Genomic DNA, 27,896 nt, shown 5'->3' on the forward strand with positions numbered 1-27,896 from the left:
TCTTCGCTACTTGCAGCTGGTTCTAAAACGATTCACATAGCCACGATTATCGTTCACACAAGTTGGGTTGCAGCTGGCGGTTCATTGCAGATAACCATAATCAGAACACAGATACTTAAGGGATACAGCCATTGTTAGTAAATTGCTAAAAAAAAGTAGCGGTTTCATAGTTGCAGACAACTCAGTTCGCCTATGATGACTGTAATTACGTTAATTTCACCTCAGCTATAAATGATAAAAGACAGGAGAATGTATGAAATATATTGCTGGACGACCGGATGGTTATTTTTCTTGTGCTAATTTGATACAAAACTGTTGTAGAAAGAGATCTTATAATGATGCCATGCACTATTTGAAAATTACTGGGGGAGGTGTTGTGCCCGGCCAGAACTGCTCATGGGGTAACGACGGAGCGACTGTACTCTTGCCAATATAGAGTTTCGGAATACCACTATTATGAAAACAATATGAAATTTATTTACTTGCAGCTCATTTTGCGTTTGCGTAACTGCTTGGATGACGTAATGCATTTCTATTGCGCTACGCCAAGACTTACTGCAACTGCTGTTGAATTTGCATTATTTGAAAAATTTAGGGATGGATATGGAACACGAAGCATGGTGCTTGTAATAATTGCTGGAAGAATATATATGAAACACATTACAGCAGTTATCTTATTTCTCATTAGTAGCTTGAAGATGTTCTAGTGGAAGTATTACAGTGTGACTATTAATCTGAAGAATCATTTGCAGTAAAACATTTTTGTTTAATGTGGAATAACGAATATCGTGGGAGCCATCGCTGCCAAAGCGATGTGCGCTCAGTGAAAGTTGGTTTTTAATGTCTGGAAGAGACCCAGTTGGAAGATCTTTTTTCCTTTGCATTTGTTACTGTTCTTTGGTTGTTGTTATTTTGAGTTTTCTTTTGACAGATGATGCCTAAGATTGATTACAAAGTTTATAGCAATCCAGATGCGTGGTAATTATTTGGATACGACATATAAGTAGTCAGGCTACTTACAAAATAGTGACCCCGCCAGCAACCATAGATAGGCGAACAGACATGCAGTGCCAAACAAACACTACGTCCACACGCGACACATCTTCCGAAAGACAAAAACCGAATTCCGAAAACCGTTTTTCGCTGTCGTGTTTACATTTTAAGGTCTGAAGTGGATTTGCTAGCCCAGTTAAATACAGCGCCTGGGTAACATCTGGTACAGTTTCTGATTTAGTCAGCGCAATCACGGTTTTTCTTCATTTAGACGAGGCGAAACAGCTTTAGTCTAATATTTGTTCTTACTGTTCACTGTACAAAAAGCCACACCGTCCATATTAGCAAAAATATTTTTAAAAACAAGATGAAACCTGACAGGCCAAGCACGTTTCAAAACCGGCTGCGTTTACATGGGAGCGAAACTCGACCGCCGAATTAGAAAATCGGCAGCTAGAAGCGGTTTTCCACAATAGATTTTGAAATGTTTACATGACCACCCAGAAGCGCTACTGGAAAATCGGTTTACGTAATCCGGTTTTGGGAGCCCCACATAAATGGCGTGAATATCATCGGGTCATGGGACGACGAGCATGTATAAGAAAAACCAGTTGGCAGACCGCAGATCTCCGAGACAAGTTGCAGAGAGAGACTGAGGAGCTGAAATTGGTACTAGAGTAACAGGAGGGTTTTGTGGCGAGCCGAAGTATAGCAGTCAGCAGTAGATGTACAGCGACAAGCAAACAGAAGTTGAAGGCGCGGACGCCTCATTTCCTGCCGGACAAACTGGAACTGTAGTGGGCGATGCTTGAGCTAGCATCTGAAGACAATCAGATAGCCAATGAACGCGTGAAGTTTGCAATGGCAGTGAAAGCACTAAACGCCAGGGCGGCTGCAGACAAGTTGCAGAGACAGACTGAGGAGCTGAAATTGGTACTAGAGTAACAGGAGGGTTCTGTGGCGAGCCGAAGTATAGCAGTCAGCAGTAGATGTACAGCGACAAGCAAACAGAAGTTGAAGGCGCGGACGCCTCATTTCCTGCCGGACAAACTGGAACTTTAGTGGGCGATGCTTGAGCTAGCATCCGAAGACAATCAGATAGCCAATGAACGCGTGAAGTTTGCAATGGCAGTGAAAGCACTAAACGCCAGGGCGGCTGCTATGACCACGCAAATCATACGTAAGCCCCCAGCAGAATGGCAATATACGTGCTTGAAGAAATTGTTGATCGACAGGATGTGTAAACCTCTAGATCGTCGTATCCGACAAGTGCAGACGATCGAGCAAATGGAAGACAGAACAACCGCCGAATATTGGACGTACCTACGGAGCATCCCCAGAGAAGCAGAGTTACCAGACGCGACGCTACACCACACACGGCTTGTGCAGCTGCCGGGGACAGTCAAGACAGCGATAATGACCTGTGATAAAGACGACGTCCATATTGTTATAACGTTGGCAGACAAAACTTATGCAACATTTGACAGTACACTTACAGCAAACGTGAAAGTGGTTACAGACGGTTGCGCACAGCACGAGACCACAGCCATACGGAAAGCCAGAATGCTGATATCACTAAACAACTACACTCCTAGAAATGGAAAAAAGAACACATTGACGCCGGTGTGTCAGACCCACCATACTTGCTCCGGACACTGCGAGAGGGCTGTACAAGCAATGATCACACGCACGGCACAGCGGACACACCAGGAACCGCGGTGTTGGCCGTCGAATGGCGCTAGCTGCGCAGCATTTGTGCACCGCCGCCGTCAGTGTCAGCCAGTTGGCCGTGGCATGCGGAGCTCCATCGCAGTCTTTAACACTGGTAGCATGCCGCGACAGTGTGGACGTGAACCGGATGTGCAGTTGACGGACTTTGAGAGAGGGCGTATAGTGGGCATGCGGGAGGCCGGGTGGACGTACCGCCGAATTGCTCAACACGTGGGGCGTGAGGTCTCCACAGTACATCGATGTTGTCGCCAGTGGTCGGTGGAAGGTGCACGTGCCCGTCGACCTGGGACCGGACCGCAGCGACGCACGGATGCACGCCAAGACCGTAGGATCCTACGCAGTGCCGTAGGGGACCGAACCGCCACTTCCCAGCAAATTAGAGACACTGTTGCTCCTGGGGTATCGGCGAGGACCATTCGCAACCGTCTCCATGAAGCTGGGCTACGGTCCCGCACACCGTTAGGCCGTCTTCCGCTCACGCCCCAACATCGTGCAGCCCGCCTCCAGTGGTGTCGCGACAGGCGTGAATGGAGGGACGAATGGAGACGTGTCGTCTTCAGCGATGAGAGTCGCTTCTGCCTTGGTGCCAATGATGGTCGTATGCGTGTTTGGCGCCGTGCAGGTGAGCGCCACAATCAGGACTGCATCGACCGAGGCACACAGGGCCAACACCCGGCATCATGGTGTGGGGAGCGACCTCCTACACTGGCCGTACACCACTGGTGATCGTCGAGGGGACACTGAATAGTGCACGGTACATCCAAACCGTCATCGAACCCATCGTTCTACCATTCCTAGACCGGCAAGGGAATTTGCTGTTCCAACAGGACAATGCACGTCCGCATGTATCCCGTGCCACCCAACGTGCTCTAGAAGGTGTAAGTCAACTACCCTGGCCAGCAAGATCTCCGGATCTGTCCCCCATTGAGCATGTTTGGGACTGGATGAAGCGTCGTCTCACGCGGTCTGCACGTCCAGCACGAACGCTGGTCCAACTGAGGCGCCAGATGGAAATGGCATGGCAAGCCGTTCCACAGGACTACATCCAGCATCTCTACGATCGTCTCCATGGGAGAATAGCAGCCTGCATTGCTGCGAAAGGTGGATATACACTGTACTAGTGCCGACATTGTGCATGCTCTGTTGCCTGTGTCTATGTGCCTGTGGTTCTGTCAGTGTGATCATGTGATGTATCTGACCCCAGGAATGTGTCAATAAAGTTTCCCCTTCCTGGGACAATGAATTCACGGTGTTCTTATTTCAATTTCCAGGAGTGTATACGTGCGTACAGCGCAATTTGATGCACTACACGTCAAGTGTCAATATTATTGCAAAACAAGAACTTACCCAGGCGAGAAACAAGTGGCAACATCGGAGCTGCCAGAAATACGTAATAGGAAGAGATTTGTTGGCATTACTGACGGTTCAGCGTCAGAGCAGCAAGATGCTTCAAATCATGTGCATACCCAAATAGCTACAGTGGTCGGCAGTAGGTGTGGCAGGTTGCAGTAACCAACAGGAAAGCCTTCAGCAGAGAAGTGATCACGGTGAGGAAATTCGCACGGTGATTTACTTGTCACGCCACAAAGGTTATACGTTAAAGATGTGTGTGTGTGGGGGGGGGGGGGCGGGGGGGGGGGGGTGCGCTTCATTCAGGGTCAGACGTCACTGCACTGCCAATCAGAGACGATAGAACTGCAGCCAAAACTTCGCAAATGCGCTTCATGACAGCGAATAAGTCACCAAAAGCAACATACGGGAAGTGTGAAATGGAAGTAGATTCAAAGTTCCAGCAGAATTGCCGGTGGACTTTTGTACTAGTGGAAGAGGCATGGGCCATGCTGGGTGCCGATTTACTTAGCCAGATGGGAATAAAGATTATAACCTACCCCCAGTTTCGCACCGAATTTTACTATTCGCATACGCTGAAGATGAAGTTACATTTAATTAGTTTAGCATAATAGGTAATAGCTCCTTTTCGTGAAACTCATTGTCGTGCACTTCTGTTCTTGTGAAATCCAAGGAAAACTACTAAATGATAAGATCTCCTTTGACAAATACTGGATTTTATTAATTAAAACGCCCTTTTGTAAACCAACATTTATAAACACTCAACAGAAATCCCATACTGTGTGCCATTACGCCCATATTCTGCCACTCGTCTCTGGCCTCGTTAGCGAGCAACCGTCTCTAGCCTCTCGCACACCCGACTTCCACTCACGGACTCCAACACTCGAATCTCGCTCCCCCACCCGCACATTGTTGACTGCATAGAGTGTATGATCGATGCTATGTAAGGGTGCGGTAGCCTTACATATCGCCACACTTTAATATGATAAAACATAATGCCGACATTAGATTTGAATTTTAAAGTTTAAAAATATATAGAAAGACAAAAAGGAGAAAAATTTAAAATTATAAAATTACAGTAATTAGTCAAAACTATGTCCTTATCGGTGCAGAACCTCCATTGATTAATAAAATTCTCATTTGAGTCCCAGTTTACAAAATTTGTTTACATTTATGTATGGAAAATGGCATTTAAGAAATTAAAGTTTGCATCACTTAATTACACTGCATTAGTCAAATGGAAATGAGCGTTTGGCGTCACTGGCCGCGAGGCCCCTTGCGGGGCAGGTCCAGCCGCCTTGGTGCAGGTCTTATTACATTCGACGCCACATTGGGCGACGTGCTCGCCGGATGGAGATGAAATGATGATGAAGACAACACAACACCCAGTCCCTAAGCGGAGAAAGTCTCCGACCCAGCCGGGAATCTAACCCGGGCCCGTAGGACGGCAGTCCGTCACGCTGACCACTCAGCTATCGAGGAGGACATTCGTCAAATTATATCAGTAGCTCATTCAATCAATCACTGATTAGCAACAAGATAAGTCAGGTTAACAACAAATTCTTATGCATACTGCATTAACTTATTGAAATAACATGGCAACATGAAATCCAATGCTGTAACGTCCCACTGAAATAGCATGGCGAAAAGTGACACATTAATAAACAATTGTCCATTAGTGTTGACTGTTCATTGTAATTTGTTATAATGAATTGAATACTAACCATTATATAAAGTGCTATACCCTTACAAGTCACATATCAGCACCGCACATATTAGTAAATATGGAGACGTCGTCACGGACATGCCAGTATAAAAACAAATCGGATCACGAGCTATACACACACTGTTTAGTGATAATTGGGGAAAGCAGAAAGCAGCAGCAACATTGCATTATACCAAAGGTGCCGCATAACACAGTGCATCACATTAGGATGACTTGGGGTCAACCAGCCTCGCAGTGGCCACAGAGGTTAGCCACAGATAAATTATTAGCATCAGAAGTAGAATTTGAGGGTCTGTTGAAAACTAGAATCTCTGAGAGATCTGGGACTTTAGATTTCGCTTACGGAAGAATTGTAACTGCAACAGTCAGATCAACACACAGGGGGCCAGTTTTTAACGTTTCATTGTAACCATTCCACGTGCACTGGCCATTAATGTTAGGAACCTCACTCGGATAGGAATTTGCATGTCGAGTATCGGGAGAGTGTGAGAAGATATACTTCAAAATACAGCCTACAGTATCAGGAATGCCACACAACATGGGTTACTATAGGGATAGTTAAACCTCTACATAGCAGATACGTTGAAGGAAAATCTTTCGAGGTAAACAATAGAAATCAGAGAGATCAAAGTACTCAGAAAAATTCCGTTGAGGCGACAAACGGGGATGGCTGCGATGTCTTCTTTCCACATGGCAATATCGAAGATGTCTTGCAGTATCCTGCAGGCTGTTACAACACTCTTGCCCGAAACACTTGTTCGCGCCCCATTAAAACGATGATGCTTTATCGTGACAGTCGTTACGCGCCGCTGCCTAAGGTAATCAAATAGAAAAACTATAATGAGAGTCCACGTGGCTAGTAACTGAGCACGAATGTGATAACCGTTGGTATCATCTAACTGCAGCCTGTGACGTCCCAACAAGGAAGACGGTCGCGATACGACCACATTACGGATTTCTATCAGCACTGAGTGACTGCTGTTCAGCGAGCCTTCAAACTAAAAAAATAGGCGTTCCGCCAATTGATGACAAAAGCAGTAACCAGTTTCTACATGCCGAAACGCAGAAATCAAATAATGCGTTCTTTCCTCAGATGTTTCCCATCCTGTCTAAGGGCAAACTGTTGCAAACGACTGTTTTTTCTGTGTTGAGACGCCTCTAGGGAAAAGGGGCTGTTCACATTTTGATGGAATTCTAGCAGTTGTCACCATTTTGTAGTAATTGCTGAGTTCTCTCGTGGTGGTTGTTTCATAGATGAAATTTGACGTTATTGTTCCAGAGGATGTCAGGAATCTGAGTACGACTTCTTTACTCTACAGTTCTTCTTTGAGGTATAAATCGCAGTCTAATTTTACACAAACATCGAAGTAATACTAATATTAAAATGAAAATCACCAGAGTGTCAGTTGTAACGATGGGATCAATACACCACAGCAATAGATATCTGACTGTCACTAAAGGTAGTTGTATCCTACGTTGAGACAAGCTGCCCCACAACTAGCTGGTCCTCGATGTCCTGTAAAATGGCACTTGGACTAATTTGTCATCCTAGCTGGTCCCACACACATTCAGTCAAGGACAGAATTGGCCATGGAAGTACCTCAGCATCACGAATAAAATTCATAGACACATATGTCATAAGCATTCTTATGTTGAAAATTGGCACTACCATTCTGTTGCGATAGAGGTAACACATGAGGAACCAGAATGTCCGTGACTGACCTGAATTATAAAATGGTAGACTATAAAGTTATTACCCTTCAAATATTCACATAAAATACAAAAAATAAAAAACAAAAATAAAAATAAAGAATATAAAAGCGCTATACAGTGTAGACAGTGAAGGAAATTTGTTTAACCAGAAGCTATAACCTCTTAGATTAGTGTAACTAATGGTTCAATTTTATGGGGGGGAAATTTCGGCGTGGAATTGTATCTATAAAAGCCTGCCAAGGATCTTCTGGAAAGTTAAATTTTCTAATTTCAATATTTCGTTAGTAACAATAACATGTTGTTTGAGTAAAAATAGGGGAGAGCAGAGTGCATTTATGCAGAGAACTTTTATACGGAACCAGTGTTGCCAGAATGCTACCGACAGTGGAAGATTGGTGCTGTCACCTACTGAGGGCTCTCACAAACTTCACGGCACCAGATGAGTCACAGCCTTGATGCGAAGAACATATCTGTGTTTTTGTGCAAAGTGAGTAAATTTTGTTTCTCATGGAGCGAGCATACGTTTCAGAATTGAGACTAGATAAATACATAAATGTTATTGTATTTTACAAGGTGCAATAGTGTAATTTGAAAGCCTCGGAATTTCTACCGGAGTTTCAAAACTAGTTCAAACATGGCGATGGGGCACGTTTACGCATTTATGTAGGGGCATCTCTTGCACTAATTTGAAGTTAAGGTGCTCCAGTCAAGGAAAATTTAAGGCAACAGCAGTTAGAAATGGAATCTAAAAGATGAATGGGAAGGAGAATAAAGGGTAGAAATTACTAACACAGCAAATGAATCTCAGGCAGAAGGAGTTAATTCTATGAGAGTAAGGACAATAAAAAGGAAAATGCCCACCCAAAGGCAAGTTCTCACATTATAACTCTCTATGAAAGGGGCGCCCGTATCAGGGAGTAAGGGGGCTACTAAAAAGTCATTATTCACCTTCCAAAATATTGAAAATATTGAAAATAGTAGTATGGCCCACAACAATATCAAAAATACATTGAATCGAACAGAAATTTTTTCATGTACAAGACAGTTTCATTCTATAATGACTGAGGTTTAAATTGTTGTTCACTCTTTAGGTAATTTTAACAACCATTGTTTGTTCTTAAAGTAATAATGATCATATTAATAATAAATAAAAAATATTTAGAACAATATTCATGAGGTTTCCCTCATTGGATGCAAAATGATGAATGGGAAGGAACGTCGTTTTAAAGCTTCTAGCATGCGTTAAATTGTAGAATGTCACTGCCTGTAGATTGAATCCAGCTATGATTTAACGAATGTTAAGTAAAACTTTTTTTTCAAATAACTTACTTCCCATATTAAATTTAGGAAATAATTTCGAAATTTGGATTTTTATATAAGGTGATAGGAAATCTTAATAAATTCTTCACGTGAATAGATCGTTAACCGCACAATCAAATGTTAATTGTGGTTTACTGGACCACTATCACACGGCCTTCCCCTTAGGAATCATAGATGGACAAATTAAAATATTTGTTTAAAATTTAGAACCTGTGCTCTATACTCAGTTACGTACAATTAGTTTTTTTCATTGCGAACATGCTTCCATGGTCACCAACAGTAAGAGAAGGCGACAATAATGTGTGAGTTGTTTGATCGCTGCACACATATTGTTATAGTCAAATTAATTTGAGTTGAAATCGCTGTTTTAGGACATCCATTAATTAGTAGGAACATGGAGTATCTGTAGCAGTCACGTCAGTGGATCCAACAACATCTACCACAAGGTTTATCCTGGCTCTCCATGGACCACCTCATTCGTATAGAACGAGTGTCTTGGAAGCACCAGCTTACGTGCTCAGTCAGGACAAGCTGTATAGGCCCTATCTCTTGGCAGGGTGCACTCATGGGGAGTGGTACTGACCTGATTGATGATCCTCTGACCGAGCAGACAAAAGAGCGCCACCTGGTAAGCATAAAGCGTCGAACCCATCAACATCTTGAGGGTTTGCATTACCTCTCCGTCCTCCTGCAACAGCTGAAGCAACAGTCTTTAGATGTGCGTTGCTCTCAAAGAGATTAAGATTAATTTTTTAGAGATAGTCAGCGTACAGAATTTTCTTTTATAATACCACATAAAACTATTTGTAATGACTAATGCTACAACGGAAGTAATCACTGATAATCTGGATTCCTTCTTCTTGAAAGCAAGTTGTAATATTTAGTTTTCTGGCAACAAAATACTTTCGGGGAATTACTTCAGGTATGATAGCTTACTCGAAAATTTCTGTGTTTGTTACGACTCTACATAAGTAAATTTATTAAACTCCGTTGCCTGTAAACGTGTAAATGTGTAACATTTCATAGTGCTTACAACTGAAGTGTTTTCAAATATGCAATCCCCTCTTCTGTGTCCCGTTATCCACTATATTTAATTTCATGTTTTATTCTGTTTATAAATGAACTATGACGTCTGTTGAAAATGTGAAGACATTTAACTTTACATAATGATAAGCTGCGTGACAGCGAGCAACCAGAGATTACATACCACATACTATTGCAAAAGAGCGTTGCGCTCTCTGGAAAATGGAGAACATTCACTCTTTGTATTTTGTTCATATAAAGAGGGAGAGACCTATAATGAAGTGGACCTAATACATTCTGAGATTTTTATGGAGATACTGAATACAATTGCTAGAATATGTTACTTGAGAGGACACCTTGATACATTTGTAACTCACAGAATTGCCGCCGATTGTTGCCAAATTTCGAACTGCGATTGTGACTAATAAATTTCAGGAATTTGTTATACCTAATTGTAAGAATATACGGTATTAAATTTCAGGCACGTCTGTAGAGTTTTTCTTTCAGTTGCCTGAATCTCAGTATTCATGTTTAAAGATTTATTTCTACGCAAGTTGTTGGAATGTGTGAAGGATGAAAGTTAAATAGGGACTGCAGCACGGTTGCTGCCTTTTGAGCAATTTGTCTGATTAAGTAATTTCGTTTCGTAAGTACAACTAATTAATAACCCGTTCATCCTCTACGCAGAGAGCCGCATTCACACAGTTGTAGACTCCTAGCTACTTATAATCACGACACAACACAGAACGGAAGAGTGGACGCTTTTGATAATGTAATATGATTAGCGCATTTCATCTCTGATACATTACAGCTTCACCGAACACATGAAATCACACACACCTTAAGAAGATGTTCAGAAATTGGATTTTGACTGTCAGAACGAGGTTCCAGTCGTAATTTATAGAACTGAAGTGGTCTGATTCATAGGACAAAACTTTTATTCAGTCACAATATTTCGCAGTAGTTAAAGATTTTTTAGAGTTCTATTTTCAGTCACATACACAAAAACATTTCCGTCAGGTTATATAAATTATTGTTGTAGGAATACGATACAGAGCAGAGTAAGTCATGAAACAAAAGCATTCTTGAAGGTTCACTCTTGTTTCATGACAGCATACCGTTCTTACTTTTGAACGAAGACTGTTTCAAAACACTCTCCGTCTTTTTAATCAGTATATTAAATCATTTTGCAGTAAAGTTAAATAATTAATACATTCTTGTTACAAATATATCTTACAAACTACATGTGTTTATCATGTTACACTGGTGAACGTAACAAGCTTCTCACGTATGTCTAGGGCACATCAATTAAAATGTGTTCTACATAGAATCTGAATGTCTTGTAAAGTATACAGATATGCCGTTTCAGATACTTCAGTGGCATTATTTCTTTAGAAAATGTATGTATTTTTTGTCCTTCTATTATCATTTGTTTATCGCCTGTCTATGACTGACCTTTGACTTAGGCATATGAACAAAAATATTTAAGGAGTAGGACAATGGAAAGTTCTTGCTTTAGGTCGGTGCATATGACTTGATTCAGTAGCCACGCGCAAATGTGAAACCCACGTACCCATGCATTTAATTTTACTTTGTATATTTTAGGTTACATTCCCACAGATTCTTAGTAGTTGAGATTACCAACAATCTAACGTCAAGAGTGACTTATCAGAAATTCCGTTGTACAGAGAAAGTTTTCTGCTTTTCCATGGTATTTATCAGCTAAATGAACTTATGATTGCCAGATACAATAAAACGTCAGCCTGGTATGTTTTAAACTGTTCCTTTATTTTCAACAAATGTAGAATCCTTCTTGAAAGTAACACAGCAAAAGTATAGGATTCTTATTGTATATGAATATGTTGTTGTTCTGGTGTTGAGTCGAAAATTTGATTTGATGGCGCTCTGTATTCTTTTCTATCCCAGGTAAGTTTCACCATCTCTGTGAAGTGACCACAAGATGCATCCGATAGAACCAGCTTACTGTTGTAGTTAAGTCTTGGTCTTCTCTACAATTTCTACCCCCTCATCCCTCCCCCCCCCCCCCCTCCCCACACAAACACAAGCTTTTCAGAATTATCAAACAGAACTCTCTCTTAATGCCTCATGATGTGCCCTGTCAAAATGTTCCTTCTTTTAAAGTCATAACATGAGATTTAAAAAAGTTTAATGTTGGTGATCATCAACAATTCAGCTCAAGATTTTGTATGAGGCACAAACAATGTCAACACTTACTCACATTTGACTAAAGACATCCAAGCTGAGAAGAGCCATACAGAAGTTTAATTTCTGGATTCTCATTCAACACTGTGGGATGGAAAATTCTTAATTTGCTTTTTCATGTAGTCCTTAAAACTGGCACTCTCAACAGTTTATATGGCTACCTCCGTTATCTAATAGCGAGAACCTAATGACTTGTTTGTCCTAGATGAAAACAGCAGTGGCAGTCTCATATTGTTCTGCAGTGGAAAGATCTCTAATGGAGTCCTATCAATGGCTTAGTAAAATACAGAGTGCCACTGACAAGCAAGCCGTTGACGTGGCATGTAATCAAGGTGCTCTCACAACGTGACGTAGGAGGCACATGACATTATCTCTTCATTCGTATTTGTGTTTCCACGCCTTCGTAAATGTGTACCATACTTAGTGTCACTACAAAATTGTTTCTTTTGGACTGGTTTATTTTATATTACTTTATATTTATCCATCTGTGGACGCTAATAACTACCCATACCTGTCCCTCAAGAGTTTTTTCTATTCTCAGGTGATACAAGTATGAGAATGTTAATCATAATCGGTTCTCTTATTGAAAAGGCAGTTAATGAAATATTTAAAAAAGTTAGCTGTTTCAAAGCAAATGAATTGTCTTTAAATTCTGACAAACGTCATTACAAACAGTTCAGAACTTCTTACATAACTCCTCCAACTATAAAAATAGTCTATTTAAACAATTAAATACTTATCGGAAGTAGAATATACAACGTTTCTGTGAGTACAGATGGATCACAGCCTTAGTTGGTAACATATACCGTAGAATTAATGAAGTACTTAAGTGCAGCTACACTTGCAGTATACAGGATTACTGCTAAAGGTAATTTAAAAACGAGGGTAGTTGTTCATTTTGCAGGTTACCGTCGCTAATGAGTTAGAGAATCATTTTTTTCGGAACCTTATCTTCCAGCAGTAGTATTTTCATAATACATAAGTCTGATTCAAGAATTATATCTGTAGTTAGTCTTCAACATCCTGCAGGGATCAGTTACAAAATAAACTTGATATTTTGACAACTGCTTCACAATACTTATATCGATCAACGTTCGTTGTCTTGTAAATATTTCCCTTTTCTCTATAAATAGTGACAAGCATGAATATACCAACCTCTATGAGGACTTTAAGACTGTACAGAAATGATTCAAATGTGTCACTACACACTTTTTGAACAACCTGCCAGAACATATTAAATAAGTTATCTTCCTAGATATCGTGATGGGGTTTATGACTGAATTAAAGAACTATGTGTTACGCAACTCATTGTGCTAATAACAGACCAAAATTATGGGATACCTAAGTCAAACACAACTATCGATAACATCCTCAGTTTACTCACAACTACGATTTTATCTCTTTTTTCGCCAACAGTTTTGAAGGACGGGATTCACGTGTGTTGGACTAGCACGTTACACTAAAGTATTCAAGAAAAACTTAATACTGTTCCAAAATAGTTCGCAACCTATTGACACATTATTTGTTTATTTCAATGTAGAAGTTTTCGGTCCTAAAATTTTTTACACTATAGATTCACTTTACTTGAGTTATAACAAATGCCACATGGTTAGAATACTTTTCTAAATGTAATTTGTGTAATATTTTACGTAAATTTATTGTTCATTAAAAAGAAAACTAATATGTTCTAAAAATACACTTAACTTTCTTGTAAGTAATTCAGTATCTTGTAAAAGCTAAACACACACTGTCCTTTACATGTGGCACATTTCAGAATCCCACAATTTAAAATTTTGCAACTTTATAAAATAACTTTTAGCATTATTTTAATGTTTTTATGTCTACAAGAATGAAAAATGATAAGTTTGTATAAAATTGTTAATAATACAAAAGCATATGTCATTATAGTCATCAATTTGGACAATATAACTTCTAGAGCATTCTAGAAGTTCATGTTTTCATATATAGAACAGAAAATAGTTTTATTATAGACAACGTATCTACAACTTACGAGTGTTTTTAACATTTAAAGTAGTATGGCGGTAAGAGGTTTATCGTGCATCCAGACACTGCCAGATACTTCACACTCACCACTGCGGTAGCGATGACCTGGAAACAGATGGAGATCGTGTTGCAGATGAGAAGCACTGACGTCGCGCGACTTAACACTTCCTGCAGGAGGCCTGTGCAACTGAAAAAACAAAAACAAAGGAGAGGCGTTGATACGAGTTTCAGTGTGTGAACCAATGTCAGTGTGTCTGGCACGACGACGCTGAAGTGGCAGATTTATTCAGGATATCGAATGCTTGATTTATGTAATAAGCTTGTGTAAAGCCTGTCAAACTGACTTCAGTTCCAAATAATTTCGTCCGCGTCTATAGCTGAGTGGTCATCGCAGCTGGCTGACATGCTTGAGACCCGGGTTCGATTCCTGGTACTGCCAGGGATTTTTCCTCGGTGGGAGGACTGGTATTGAATGCACTCAGTATCGTGAGGCTAACGGAGGAGCTACGCGACAGATTACTTGCAGTTCCAAGGTAAAGAAGCCCGACAACGATAGGGAGAACCGTGAGCTGTCCCTCCATACTGTATCTAATGGCGCCATTGGTAGAAGATGAGAGTTTTCTCGGTGGGGCCTGAATGGTCCGTCTAGAACCAGAATTAGATGACTTCTGAAAGTGCCTCGATAAAGATCTTGATAACAGACGTCATTTATCAAGCCCCACTGTAACATGTGTATCCGCCATTCGCCCCATTCATGGTGCTGTACAATGATTGACTATTGCACCAATGGTATAGCAATAGTGTCTAGGATTAGTTATGTAAACGTCCTCGGTCCAGGTTCGACCACCGCCACTGCTTAAATTCTGAATAAATTCATCAGAAATGGCGGCTGAAGTCTTCCGGCATAAAAAGTCTCCCTCGTTCTGTCAATAGCCTTGGCCAAGAGGGCGGACGAGCAGACGGAGTTTCGGGGCACTCTCTTGCCCTTCAGGTGATAAATTGCCCTACAAGGCCAAAGACTCAGCAATGATCAACGGCATGACGATGTAGAAGGCAATGGAAATCTCTGCATTAAAGACACATACTGTGGTGCGTAATTGAAAAAGTGTCGTAATTATCTCTGCATTGACGAAGGTTCCGGACAAGTCCCACATTCGGATCTCCGGAAGTGATCATGAGGAAAAGATTGAATAACCAACGAAAGGATAACGTTCTACTTAGGAGGATTTAAAGAGTTTAAACGTGATAGGTAAGCTAGAAAATGTGAAGAGGGAAATTCTAAGGCTCAAACCAGATATATTGTGGCTATGTGAAGTTAAACGGAAAGGAGACATGATTTTCTGGTCAGACGAACAAAGGGTAACATCATAAGCGGCAGAAAATGGTGTGACGGGAGCAGGATTTCTTATGAATACGAGGATAGGGCAGAGAGTGAACCAGTGGGCAGTCCACTGATAAAGTTGTTATGATCAGAATAGACAGCAACCCTGTAAGGTGTACCCACAATCAGATTTAGAATCAGATCGCAATTTAGTAATGATGAAGAGTAGGCTGAAGATTAAGAGACTGGTCAGGAAGAAACAGTGTGCAAAGAAATGGAATACGGAAGCGTTAAGGAATAAAGAGATTCGCTTGAAGCCCTCTGCAGCTATAGATATTGCTATAGTGAGTTTCTCTGTAGGGACTTCAGTTGAAGAGGAATGGGCATATCTAAAAAGGGAAATCACAAAAGTTGGAAAGAAAACCATAGATACTAGGAAGATAACGGGTAAGAAACCTTGGAATACAGGAGAAATCAGTTTAACGACGAAAGAAGTAAGTACAAAAATGTTCAGGAAATTTCAGGTTCAAATGGCTCTAAGCACTATGGGACTTAACATCCATGGTCATCAGTCCCCTAGAACTTAGAACTACTTAAACCTAACTAACCTAAGGACAGCACACAACACCCAGTCATCACGAGGCAGAGAAAATCCCTGACCCCGCCGGGAATCGAACCCGGGAACCCGGGCGTGGGAAGCGAGAACGCTACCGCACGACCACGAGCTGCGGACGAAATTTCAGGTATACAGAAATACAAGTTACCTAGGAATTAGGGAAACTAAGGAGAAATGGGTACATAAAGAATGTGAAGAAATCGAGAAAGAAATGATTGTCGGAAGGACTGACTCAACAGACAGGAAAGTCTAAACAACCTTTGGTGAAAGTTAAAGTAAGAATGGTAACATTAAGAGTACAATGGGAATTCCACTGATAAATGCAGAGGAGAGAGCGGATAGGTGGAAGGAAAACACTTAAGATCTTTATGAGGCGGAAGACTTGCTTAATGGCGTGGTAGAAGAAGAAACAGGAGTAATTTGGAAAGAGATAGGGGATTTGGTATTAGACTCATAATTTAACAGAGGTTTTGAATACTTAAAATCAAATAAGGCAGAAGGGATATACAACATTCCATCGGAATTAGTAAAATCATTGGGTGAAGTGGCAACAAAACGACTATTCATGTTGGTGCGTAGACTGTATAAGACTGGTGATATACCGTCAGACTTCCTTAAAAACATCGTCCACACCGTTCGGAAGACTGCAAGAGGCAACAAGTGCGAGCATTATCGCACAATCAGCTTAATAGCTGAAGCTTCCAAGTTGCTGAAAAGAATAATATGCGGAAGAACGGAAAAGAAAATGGAGGATATGTTAGATGACGATCAGTTTGGATTTGGTAAAAAATGGTTCAAATGGCTCTGAGCACTATGGGACTCAACTGCTGAGGTCATTAGTCCCCTAGAACTTAGAACTAGTTAAACCTAACGAACCTAAGGACATCACAAACATCCATGCCCGAGGCAGGATTCGAACCTGCGACCGTAGCGGTCTCGCGGTTCCAGACTGCAGCGCCTTTAACCGCACGGCCACTTCGGCCGGCGATTTGGTAAAAGTAAAGGCACCAGAGAGATAGTTCTGACATTGCGTCCGATAATGGAAACAAGACTGAAGGAAAAACAAGATACGTTCATATGTTTGGCGACTTGGAAAAAGCCTTCGACACGGTCAAATGGTGCAAGAAGCTGGAACTTCTGAGAAAATTAGGGGTAAGCTATACGGAAAAATGGGTAATATGTATGAGAACCAAGAGGAAACACTCAGAGTGGAAGACAAAGAAAGAAGAGCTAAGATTAAAAACGGTGTATGAGAGGGATGCAGTCTTTCGTCCCTACTGTTCAATGTTTACATAGAAGAAAACAATGAGGGAAATAAAGGAAAGGTTCCAGAGTGGGATTAAAACTCAAGGTGAAAGGGTATCAATGATAAGATTTGCTGATGACATTGCCATCCTCACTGAAAGTGAAGAGTACAGGATGTCTTGAGTGGAATGAACGATCTAATGAGTGCAGAATATACACTTAGAGAAAATCGAAGAAAGGCGAAAGAAACGAAAACTAGCACAAATGAAAACAGCGAGAAATTTAACATTAAAATTGATGGACGGAGCAAGGAGGATATAGAAACCAGAGTAGCACAGGCAAAAAGGGCTTTCCTGGCCAATGGAAATCTACTAGTATCAAACATAGGCTTAGTCCGAGGAAGATATTTCTGAGATTGTACGTTTGGAGCACAGAGTTGTATATTAGTGAAACGTAGACTGCGGGAAAACCGGAATGGAAGAGAATCGAAGCATTTGGGATGTGGTGCTACAGGAGAATGCTGAAAATTAGGTGGACTGATAAGTTATGAAATGAGAAGGTCTCCGCAGAAAGGGCGAGGAAAGCAGTATACGGAAAACACTGACAAGAAGAAGGGACAGGATGATACATCTATTAGGACATCAAAGAATAACTTTCATGGTACTAGAGGGAAAATGTAGAAGAAGAAAGAGACTGGAAAACATCCAGCAAGTAATTGAGAACATAGGTAGCAAGTGCTACTCTGAGATGAAAAGATTGGTGCAGGAGAAGGATTCGTAGCGGGTCGCATCAAACAATCAGAAGACTAATAACTGAAAAAAAGAATTCTAAGAGTAGTATTAAATTTTGCAACGGTTCATGGGTTGTCTGCATTTATAATAAATTCGTAAACTGACTCCTGTTGTAAACTGTTGCATTTGTATGTAGCGAAGAAAAAAAATTGCCGCTTCTTTTACACTTGGCAACGGGAAGGCCATCCGTGATCCAGGGAGTAAACCACGTCACACAGCAAAAAGAAAGTCTTCACAGACCATGTTTTCATAAACAATGGCTGCCATCTGAAGATAATAAATAAACAAAAGCGGCCAGCAAAGCATTTATAGCATTACCTTTCATCTTTGACAGATTTTACTTTTTGTTAGAAATGATGATATACACTGTCTGAGCAGATGTATCCGGAGACGTCTACGTAATGCGAAATCGACCACTAGATCTCACGAAAACCTCACACACCAGCGTAGAAGGAGACGGGCAGTCTAGTGTTGTCAGCAGATAAGCAGCATCAGCAGAATGGATCAGTCATGAGTGCTCAGTGACTTCGAACGTCGACGGGTCATTGGAAGTAACCTAATTAATGTTTCCATCAGGGGCATTTCAAAGCTCTGAAGGCTGCGCAAGTCGATTTTTGGTGATGTGACTGTGAAATGGAAACGAGAAGGGACAACCGGATTCAAACAAGACCACGTGACCTATTACACTTATGGACAGAGACTGTCGAGCATTACGGAGGGTGTTCGTCAATAGTAGCATGGAGGAATCACCCGTGAGCTCCTAAGTCCTATGATTGTGCGTGGGGAGTAAAAAAAAAAAAATGGCGTACAATAGTCGGGTAGCATCTCATACGCCGAAGACATATGTGGTAAAAGCGGTGCCACTGGGCAGTAGATGCTTGGAAACGAGTGACACTGAATTATGGATCACGCTGTGCCATGTGGCAATCCAGTAAAGGCGTTTGGGCTTGGCGAATGGCCAGGGAGCGTTACCTGCCATTGGATGGAGTGCTATTAGTGAAGTGCGTAGGATGTGCTGTTACACTGATGGGATGTTATTAGTGGCTAGGGTGTGAATCCCTTATTGTGCTTAAAAAACGACAAATGCGAAAGGATTTGAACAGTACAATAGCGGAACCGTTCAGAGACGATGGTTGTTTGAATCAGCGTGACAGTGCACCCTGTCATAAGGCAGCGCCTGTGACACTGCAGTTGGTGGCAATAACATTCTTCAAGTAGACTAGCCTGCCGAGAGTCCCAACCTGAACCCAATGGATGACACTTGTGATGAGTTAGAACAGCCACCAGATCCCTAGCATCGAACATCATTACCTTCTCAGGTCTCAGAGACGAAGAATGGCCTGCCACTGCTCCACACACATTCGGAGACCTCATTGACAGTGTCTCCAGCTGATTTCAAGCCGTCGTAAACGCTAAGAGTGGATACACCCCATTTCAATGTTCACTAACAGGCGTCCTGACCCTTCTGAGCAGATGATGTACATTCATTCTTAGTCAGATCGTAAAGAAAACAACCGACAGTAGATTTTCGAAACGGCCGGCTATAGAAGGTGTAGGAATGTATTCACTTAGAAGGCGGTGGAATGTATGCGCTAGTTAGAATTAAAAGCACAGTCCTCCTCTGATAAATTTTGAGAGCAGTTTCTGTGAGCTTTAAAGTTGCTAGAAACAGCACGCAGATGAACTCAGTAAAACAAAATGACAATGTATCCGATACGATACCAGCGTGTTGGGCGTCAATTAATAAAACAGTGTTACTACTAATCAGCCGAATTTCTAAACGTATCAAGCGTATCAAGCATATCAAGATATTATGAATCCGTAAAGGGTGCTACAGGAAAGAAAACTCTTCTACTCTTAAAACGATGCCCTGGCTATGAGCTAGCGAAACCTAGGGTTGTTGTTGTCGCCTGGAGAAGAGTTATCGACAGATAGTGTCCACTCAACTCAGAGGAGCCAGTGAGTTTGACTTTGTGCGCTGCCCCCCCCCCTCCCCCCCCCCGCCCCCTCCCATTTCCCCGGTTACGTCCGTAATTCCATGGGTGGTGACAAGCTAATCGGAAGTCGACCAGAGTAAATGGCGCTATACGACAATTTTAATTACCTAATTATTCTGAAATTATGTATGGAATATTAACTGAGTCGCTTGTTATGTTGTTATGTTGATGTGACTCCTGTTTGGGCGAGAACAGGGGTCTGGGGGACCGTTATGCTGACGCCCACACACGCCGGTCACTGTATCAGCTATTGTTTCTATGGTAAACTCATTGTTGATTTGCACAATATGCATATTTTGGCGTTTTATTCTCCTTGATGGCATTCTTTTCGCGGAAGTTTAATAATCCTTTTCTTAGTTATTGTCTGTGGGTATCCTGATTCTATAATTTTTCGCATACTCGCATGGCGGTGAACGTATTTTAAAGCAACTGCATCGCGGTTTCCGGTGATAGTTTTGACCATTTATCCGGTCTTGTCTGTAAATGACATAAAATTGTTGTACGTGTCCGTGTTCATTATCACCAGTCAATGTAATTTTCCGTGTTGAGCGGTCTTGCATCTTTAATTTTCAAGCCCGCCGGAGTGGCCGAGCGGTTCTAGGCGCTACAGTCAGGAACCGCGCGACCGCTACGGTCGCAGGTTCGAATACTGCCTCGGGCATGGATGTGTGTGATGTCCTTAGGTTAGTTAGGTTTATGTAGTTCTAAGTTCCAGGGGATTGTTGACCTCAGAAGTTAAGCCCCATAGTGCTCAGAGCCATTTTACTTTTCAAAAATGAACCTTAACATATTTCAACCACAGCTATAATTAGAATGATATTTTTTTTAAAAACTCAATTCACTGTCTCTTCTCGGTTCACATGTGCGCTCGTACCGTGATAATTCACTGTACCTAATCAGTTCACAAAAGTATATGTGCTTAATTGACGAAATATTGAGTTGATGGTACCTATGGCCGAAATCGGCTAAGGTGTATTTCTAAAAAACACTCAGGAGGGTACAACTCAGCTGGATGGTATCATCAGGAGAAACAAAACTGGTGTCCTACGGATCTGAGAGTGGAATGTCAGATTCCTTGATCGGGCAGGTAGGTTAGAAAATTTAAAGTTAGATATAGTGGAAGTTAGTGAGTTTCGGTGGCAGGAGGAACAGGACTTCCGGTCAGGTGAAAAGAGGGTTATAAATATAAAATCAAATAGGGGTAATGCAGGAGTAGGTGTAATAATGAATTAAAGAAAAGGAACGCGGATAACCTATTATGAACAGTATGGTGAATGCATTATTGTAGCCAAGATAGAGGCGAAGCCCACACCCGCCACAGAAGTACAAATTAATGTGCCATCTACCTTCGCAGGTGAGAAAAGATTGAAGAAACGCATGAAGAGATGACGGAAATTATTTAGGTGGTTCAGGGAGGCGAAAATTTAATAGTCATGGAGGACTGAAATTCGATAGTAGGGAAAGGATGAGAAGGAAAAATAGGAGATGAATATGGACTTAATAAAAGGAAAGAAATTTTGCACGGAGCGTAATTTAATCATAGCTAACACTGTTTAAGAATCATGAGAGAAGGTTGTATACGTGGAAGAGATCTGGAGACACAGATAGGTTTCATATTGATTATATAATGGTTAGACAGAGATTTTGGAACCAGTTTTTAAATTGTAAGACATTTCCAGAGGCAGATATAGACTTTGACTGAATTTATTGGTTATGAATTGTAGATTAAAACTGAAGAAACTGCAAAAAGGTAGAAATCCAAGGAAATGGAAACTGGATAAACTGAAAGAAATAGAGGTAGCAGAGAGTTTCAGAGGGAGCATTAGGAAACGATTGACAAGAACAGGGGAAAAGGATACAGCAGTAGGAATACGGATAGCTTTGAGAGATGAAATTGTGAAAGCAGCAGAAGATCAAATAGGGAAGAAGACAAGGGCTAGTAGAAATCCTTAGGTAATACAAGAGATATTGAATTTAACTGATGTAAGGAGAAAATACAAAATTGTAGCAAATGAAGCAAGCGAAAGGGAATACAAACTTCTAAAATACGAGACTCACAGGAAGTGCAAAATGGTTAAGCAGGAATGGCTAGAGGGTAGATATAAGGATTTAGAAGCATGTATCACTAGGGGAAAGGTTGACGCCACCTAAGGGAAAATTAAAGAGACCTTTGTAGGAAAGAGAACCTCCTGTATCAAAATCCAGAGCTTAGATGAAAAAACAGTCCTAAGCAAATAAGGGAAAGGTGGAAGGATTATATAGAGGGTCTTTAGAAGGGAGATATACTTGAGGACAATCTTATGGAAATGGAAGAGGACCTAATTGAAGGTGAGATGGGAGATGTGATACTGTGTAAAAAATTTGACAGGTCACTGAAAGATCTAAGCTGAAATAAGGCCCCAGGAGTAGATGACATTCCGAAAGAACTACTGATAGCGTTGGGAGAGCCAGCCATGAAAAAACTCTTCCATCCGGTGAGCATGGTCTATGAGGCAGACGAAATACCCTCAGACTTCAAGCAGAATGTAATAATTCCAGTCCCAAAGAAAGCAGGTGTTGGAGGGTGTGAAAATTACCGAACTATCAGTTTAACAAGTCACAGCTGCAAAACACTAACACGAACTCCTTACAGACGAATGGAAAAACTGGTAGAAGTCGACCTCAGGGAAGAACAGTTTGGATTCCGGAGAAATGTTGGAACACGCGTGGAAATACTTACCCTACGACTTATCTTAGAAGATAGAAACCTACGTTTCTAGCATTTGTAGACTTAGAGAAAGGACAACGTTGGCTGGAATACTGCAAAACTCTAAAGATAGCGGGTGTAAAACATAGGAAGCGAAAGGCTATCTACAACTTATATAAAAACCAAATAGCTGTTATAAGAGCCTATGGTGTTCAACATCTAACCACATGGCTCTCTCCTCATTTTAGAATTTTTTATATTTTGACGACTATGCAGAGATGCACCTTGGAAGACACGGCTGCAACAAGGGAAGTAGCCACGATGTTTTAATTTTATTATCAATTGTATTGTGCCTGGTGCATGTTACATTTTAGCGAGTTTTAACAGGTTCTTTTACTTCTTATTATTTCTGATGATGGAAGCTTGACTTCCGAAACGCGTCAATCTTAGTTATAAGAGCCAATCGGCATGTAAGGGAAGCAGTGGTTGGGAAGGGAAAGAGACAGAGTTGTAGCCTATCCCCGATGTTATTCAGTCTGTATATTGAGCAAGCAGTAAAGGAAACAAAAGAAAAATTGGGAGTAGGAATTAAAATCCTAGGAGCAGAAATAAAAATCTTGAGGTTCGCCGATGACATTTTAATTCTGTCAGAGACAGCAAAGGACCTGGAAGAGCAGAGGAATGGCCAGTGTCTTGAAAGGAGCATATAAGATGAACGTCAACAAAACCAAAACGAGGATAATGGAGTGTAGTTGAATTAAATTAGGTGATGCTGAGGGAGTTATATTGTCAAATCAGACACGTAAAGTAGTAGATTTATATTGATATTTGGGCAGAAAAATAACTGATGATGGTCAAAGTAAAGAGGATATAAAATGTAGACTGGCAATGGCAAGAAAAGTGTTATGATGAAGAGAAATTTGTTAACATTGAGTACAGATTTAAATGTCTTTTATTTATTTATTTATTTACACTCCAAGTTCCGTAGGACCAAATGAGGAGCAAATCTCCAATGTCATGGAACGTGTCAGCACGTGAAATTACAACATAAAAGTAATAACCTGTAAAAATAAAATGTTTATGAACCAGAAAAAAGCCTGTCTATGAGTTTAAGTAAACGCAATCAGCAATACAACAAGAATCAGCTATATTTTTCAAGGAACTCCTCGACAGAATAGAATGAGTGATCCATGAGGAAACTCTCCAGTTTCGATTTGAAAGCGCGTGGATTTTTGAATTCGAGTGGTAGATTATTGAAAATGGATGCGGCAGTGTACTGCACACCTTCCTGAGAAAGAGTTAAGGAAGACCGATCCGAATGCAGGTTTGAGTTCTGCTGAGGATTAATTGATTGAAAGCTGCTTGTTCTTGGGAATAAGCTAGTGTTGTTATCAAGAAATGACAGTAAGGAGTACATATATTGAGAGGCCAATGTCAAAATACCCATACTCGTGAACAGGAGTCGACAAGAGGTTCGTGAACTTACGCCACTTATTGCCTGAACCGCCCGCTTCTGAGCCAAAATTATCCTTTTAGGATGGGAAGAGTAACTCCAAAATATAATATCATACGACATAAACGAATGAAAATATACAAAGCAGCCTAATTTTCGTGTTGAACGCTCACTCACTTCAGATACCGTTAGAATGGTTAAAATGGCAGTATAAAGTCTCTTAACAAGGTCCTGAATGTGTGCTTTCCGCGACAGTTTACTATCTATCTGAACACCTAGAAATTCTAACTGTTCAGTTTCACTAATCATATGCCCATTCTGTGAAATTAAAACATCAGGTTTTGTTGAATTGTGTGTTGGAAACTTTAAAAACTGAGCCTTTCTGTGATTTAGCGTTCGTTCATTTTCTACAAGCCATGAACTTAGGTCATGAACTGCACTGTTTCATACTGAGCCAATGTTGCACACGACGTCCCTTGCTACCAGGCTAGTGTCACCAGCAAACAGAAATATTTTAGAGTTACCCATAATACTGGAGGGCATATCATTTATATAAATAAGGAACAGGAGTGGCCCCAACACTGATCCCTGGGGCACCCCCACTTGACTGTACCCCACTCAGACGCCACATCACAGCCATTCTCAACACTGTGAATAACGACCTTTTGTTGTCTGTTGCTAAAGTAAGAGGTGAACCAATTGTGAGCTACTAACTGTATTCTATAATGGTCCTCCTTCTGGAGCAATATTTTGTGATCAACATAATCAAACGCCTTAGTTAAATCAAGAAACATGCCTAGCGTTCGAAATCTTTTGTTTAACCTGTCTAATACCTCATAGAGAAAAGAGAATATAGCATTTTCAGTTGTTAAACGACTTCTAAAGCCGAACTATACATCTGATAATAAATCGTCTCATATAAAATCATCAACTATCCTTACATACACAGGCTTTTCAATAACTTTAGCAAACACTAATGGCATAGAAATAGGTCTAAAATTGTCTACGTTATCCCTTTCTCCTTTTTTATAAAGCGGCTTTACTACTGGGTAATAGTTCAGGAAACTGACCATTCCTAAAGGAAAAATTACAAATATGGCTAAATACAGGGCTAACATGTGCTGCACAGTACTTTAATATTCTGCTAGGCACTCCATCATATCCATAAGAGTCCTTAGTCTTCAGTGATTTAATTATTGACTCAATCTCCCCCCTGCCTGTATCACAGAGGAGTATTTCAGACATCAATCTCGGAAAGGCATTTGCCAAGAAAGTTATATGATTCCCTGTAGAAACAAAATTTTTATTTAATTCGCGAGCGATGTTCAGAAAATGACTGTTAAATATATATCTTATTAATCAGCAGCAGAAATATTTTTTCTACGAACTGACTTTATATCGTCGACGTTGTGCTGCTGACCAGACACTTCCTTCACAACTGTTCAAATGTGTGTGGATTCCTAAGAGACCAAACGGCTGAGGTAATCGGTCCCTAGACTTACACACTACTTAAACTAACTTATGCAAATAACGACACACACACTCATGCCCGTGGGAGGACTCTAGCCTCCGGCGGGAAGGGCCGCGCAATCCGTGACATGCGCCCTAGACCTAGGGCGTTGTGCTGGATCTATCTCTCTGAGCGACATTCAAGAAGAATGGGTATTCCAACAGAGAGATAGATCGTGCACTACGTCCTAGACTGACAGCCAGGACGGACGGCGATCGACACCAACCCAAGGGGAAAGTGTTCTTACCATTCATCAGTAAGGTCACTGACCGCATTGGAAAAATTTTAAGCAAGTACGATGTGGAAACTATTTTCAGACCCACCACGAAAATAAAAGAATGTTTAAGATCCGCTAAAGATAAACGACATCGTCTAGCTACGCCAGGTGTCTATAAAATTCCGTGCAGTTGTGGAAACGTCTATTTAAGCACAACAAAAGAAGCGTCAACATCTGCCTGGGTGAACATAAAAGGAACTGACGCCTCGGACATATTGATAAATCGGCTGTAGCGGAAAATGTGTTTCAGGAAGGTGATCATGTAATAAAGTTTAGTGAGACGACCGTCATAGCAAAGACGTCCCACCGGGGACTGAACAGCACAATAACGATGAAAGAGTGGTTCGGTCTGGGGCGGCGGAGTTGTGAAGTGGAATGCGGTAGTCGTCGTGGGGTTGTGGACCACTGCGGCTGCGGCGGGGACGGAGCCTCTCCAAGCCCCCGGTTAACATACAATACAATACAACACATCCACGAAGGAAGTCGCTTACAAGGCGCCTGTTCGATGAATTCTTGAGTATTGTTCATAAGTGTGGAATCGTCACCAGGTAGGATTGATAAAAGAAGTAGAGAAGACCCAACGAAGAGTGGGGCGTTTCGACATGAGATAGCTTTGTAGGTGCAAGAGTGTTATAGAGACGCTCAACAAACTCCAGTCGCAAACGTTATAAGAGCAGCGTTGTGAATTACAGAGAGGTTTACTACTGAAACTTCGAGAGAGCACTTTCCAAGAAGAGTGGGACAACATATTACTTCGTCTCACATACACCTCGTGAAATGATCACGATGAGAAAATTATAGAAATTAGTGCTACTGCCGAGACTTGCCAACAATCATTCGTGCCACGCACTGTACGCAAGTGGAACAGGGAAGGGGGCGGTCAGTTAGTGGTACCGAAAGTATCCTCCGCCACACACCGTTATGTGGCTTGTGGAGCATGATGTAGTTGTAGATGTCTTCCTATGTTAAGACCATTGCGCAACAAAAGTGACACATTGTCAGGAAAGAGTAAATGCACAGCAGTTTTCAAATGGCTCAGTGACCAAGGGGTGGATTCTTACTATCGAGGAATTGAACAATTGGTAGACCGCTCCGTGCCTATATTGAAAAGTAACGTCAAGTATCTATGTCACTTTGAAGTATAGCGCAGCATTCGATAAAAGTTACTTGGCCTGTCTTGTACACTATTATGACAGGCCAAGTAACTTTTTAAAGTGTACTCGTAACAAACTGAGGCTGTATGTAGTGCCTAGAGGTACTTCTCATGGTAGAATCCAAATTATAAATCTTACATGAGCACTGTAGTCGTGTACCACTGTGTCTATCACTTTGGAGTCACATGGTCACTTCAACCGTTTCTTAAAATAGGACTGCTTACCCGATAATGATATGATGGTGCTGAACGTTGATCAACAGCTGTTGATACGTCTCGTCTTTCGAACTGTCTGTATGAGGAGTTATTCCCTGCAGAGAGTCAGGATATGGCAGCTCCAACGACGATGGTGATTTTTTGGGAGACTGGAGCTTTGAGTCGCTGGTGTCGCACTCTGAGGCAGGTAAGAGCACCAAGGGCGGCCCTGTGCCAGCGGCGAGGTTGTCGTTGAGGACCGCCAACTCTGCGGAGACCTGCAGCATGAGTGCGATCAGCGAGACGTCCACGAGCACCGTGGTCTCAGACACGGCCCATCCAAAAGCGAACTGCAGGCAGTACAGGATCTCGTAGACCGGTGACGGTTGGGTGTCGAATGGCACCCACATAGGAATGGGCAGATCTCGCTTCACTGGTAAACCATCTTCAGACCTTGGAGCCGTTATGATCCTGATGATGGGAGCAACAAACCAGTACGCTGAGTTCACTCGGTAGGTCACCTGGAGAGGTAAAAAAGTAAGGCACATCAAGCAACAATTAAACAAAAA

The sequence above is a fragment of the Schistocerca americana genome, chromosome 8, assembly GCF_021461395.2.
Source record: "Schistocerca americana isolate TAMUIC-IGC-003095 chromosome 8, iqSchAmer2.1, whole genome shotgun sequence".
NCBI classification, from domain to species: Eukaryota; Metazoa; Arthropoda; class Insecta; order Orthoptera; family Acrididae; genus Schistocerca; species Schistocerca americana.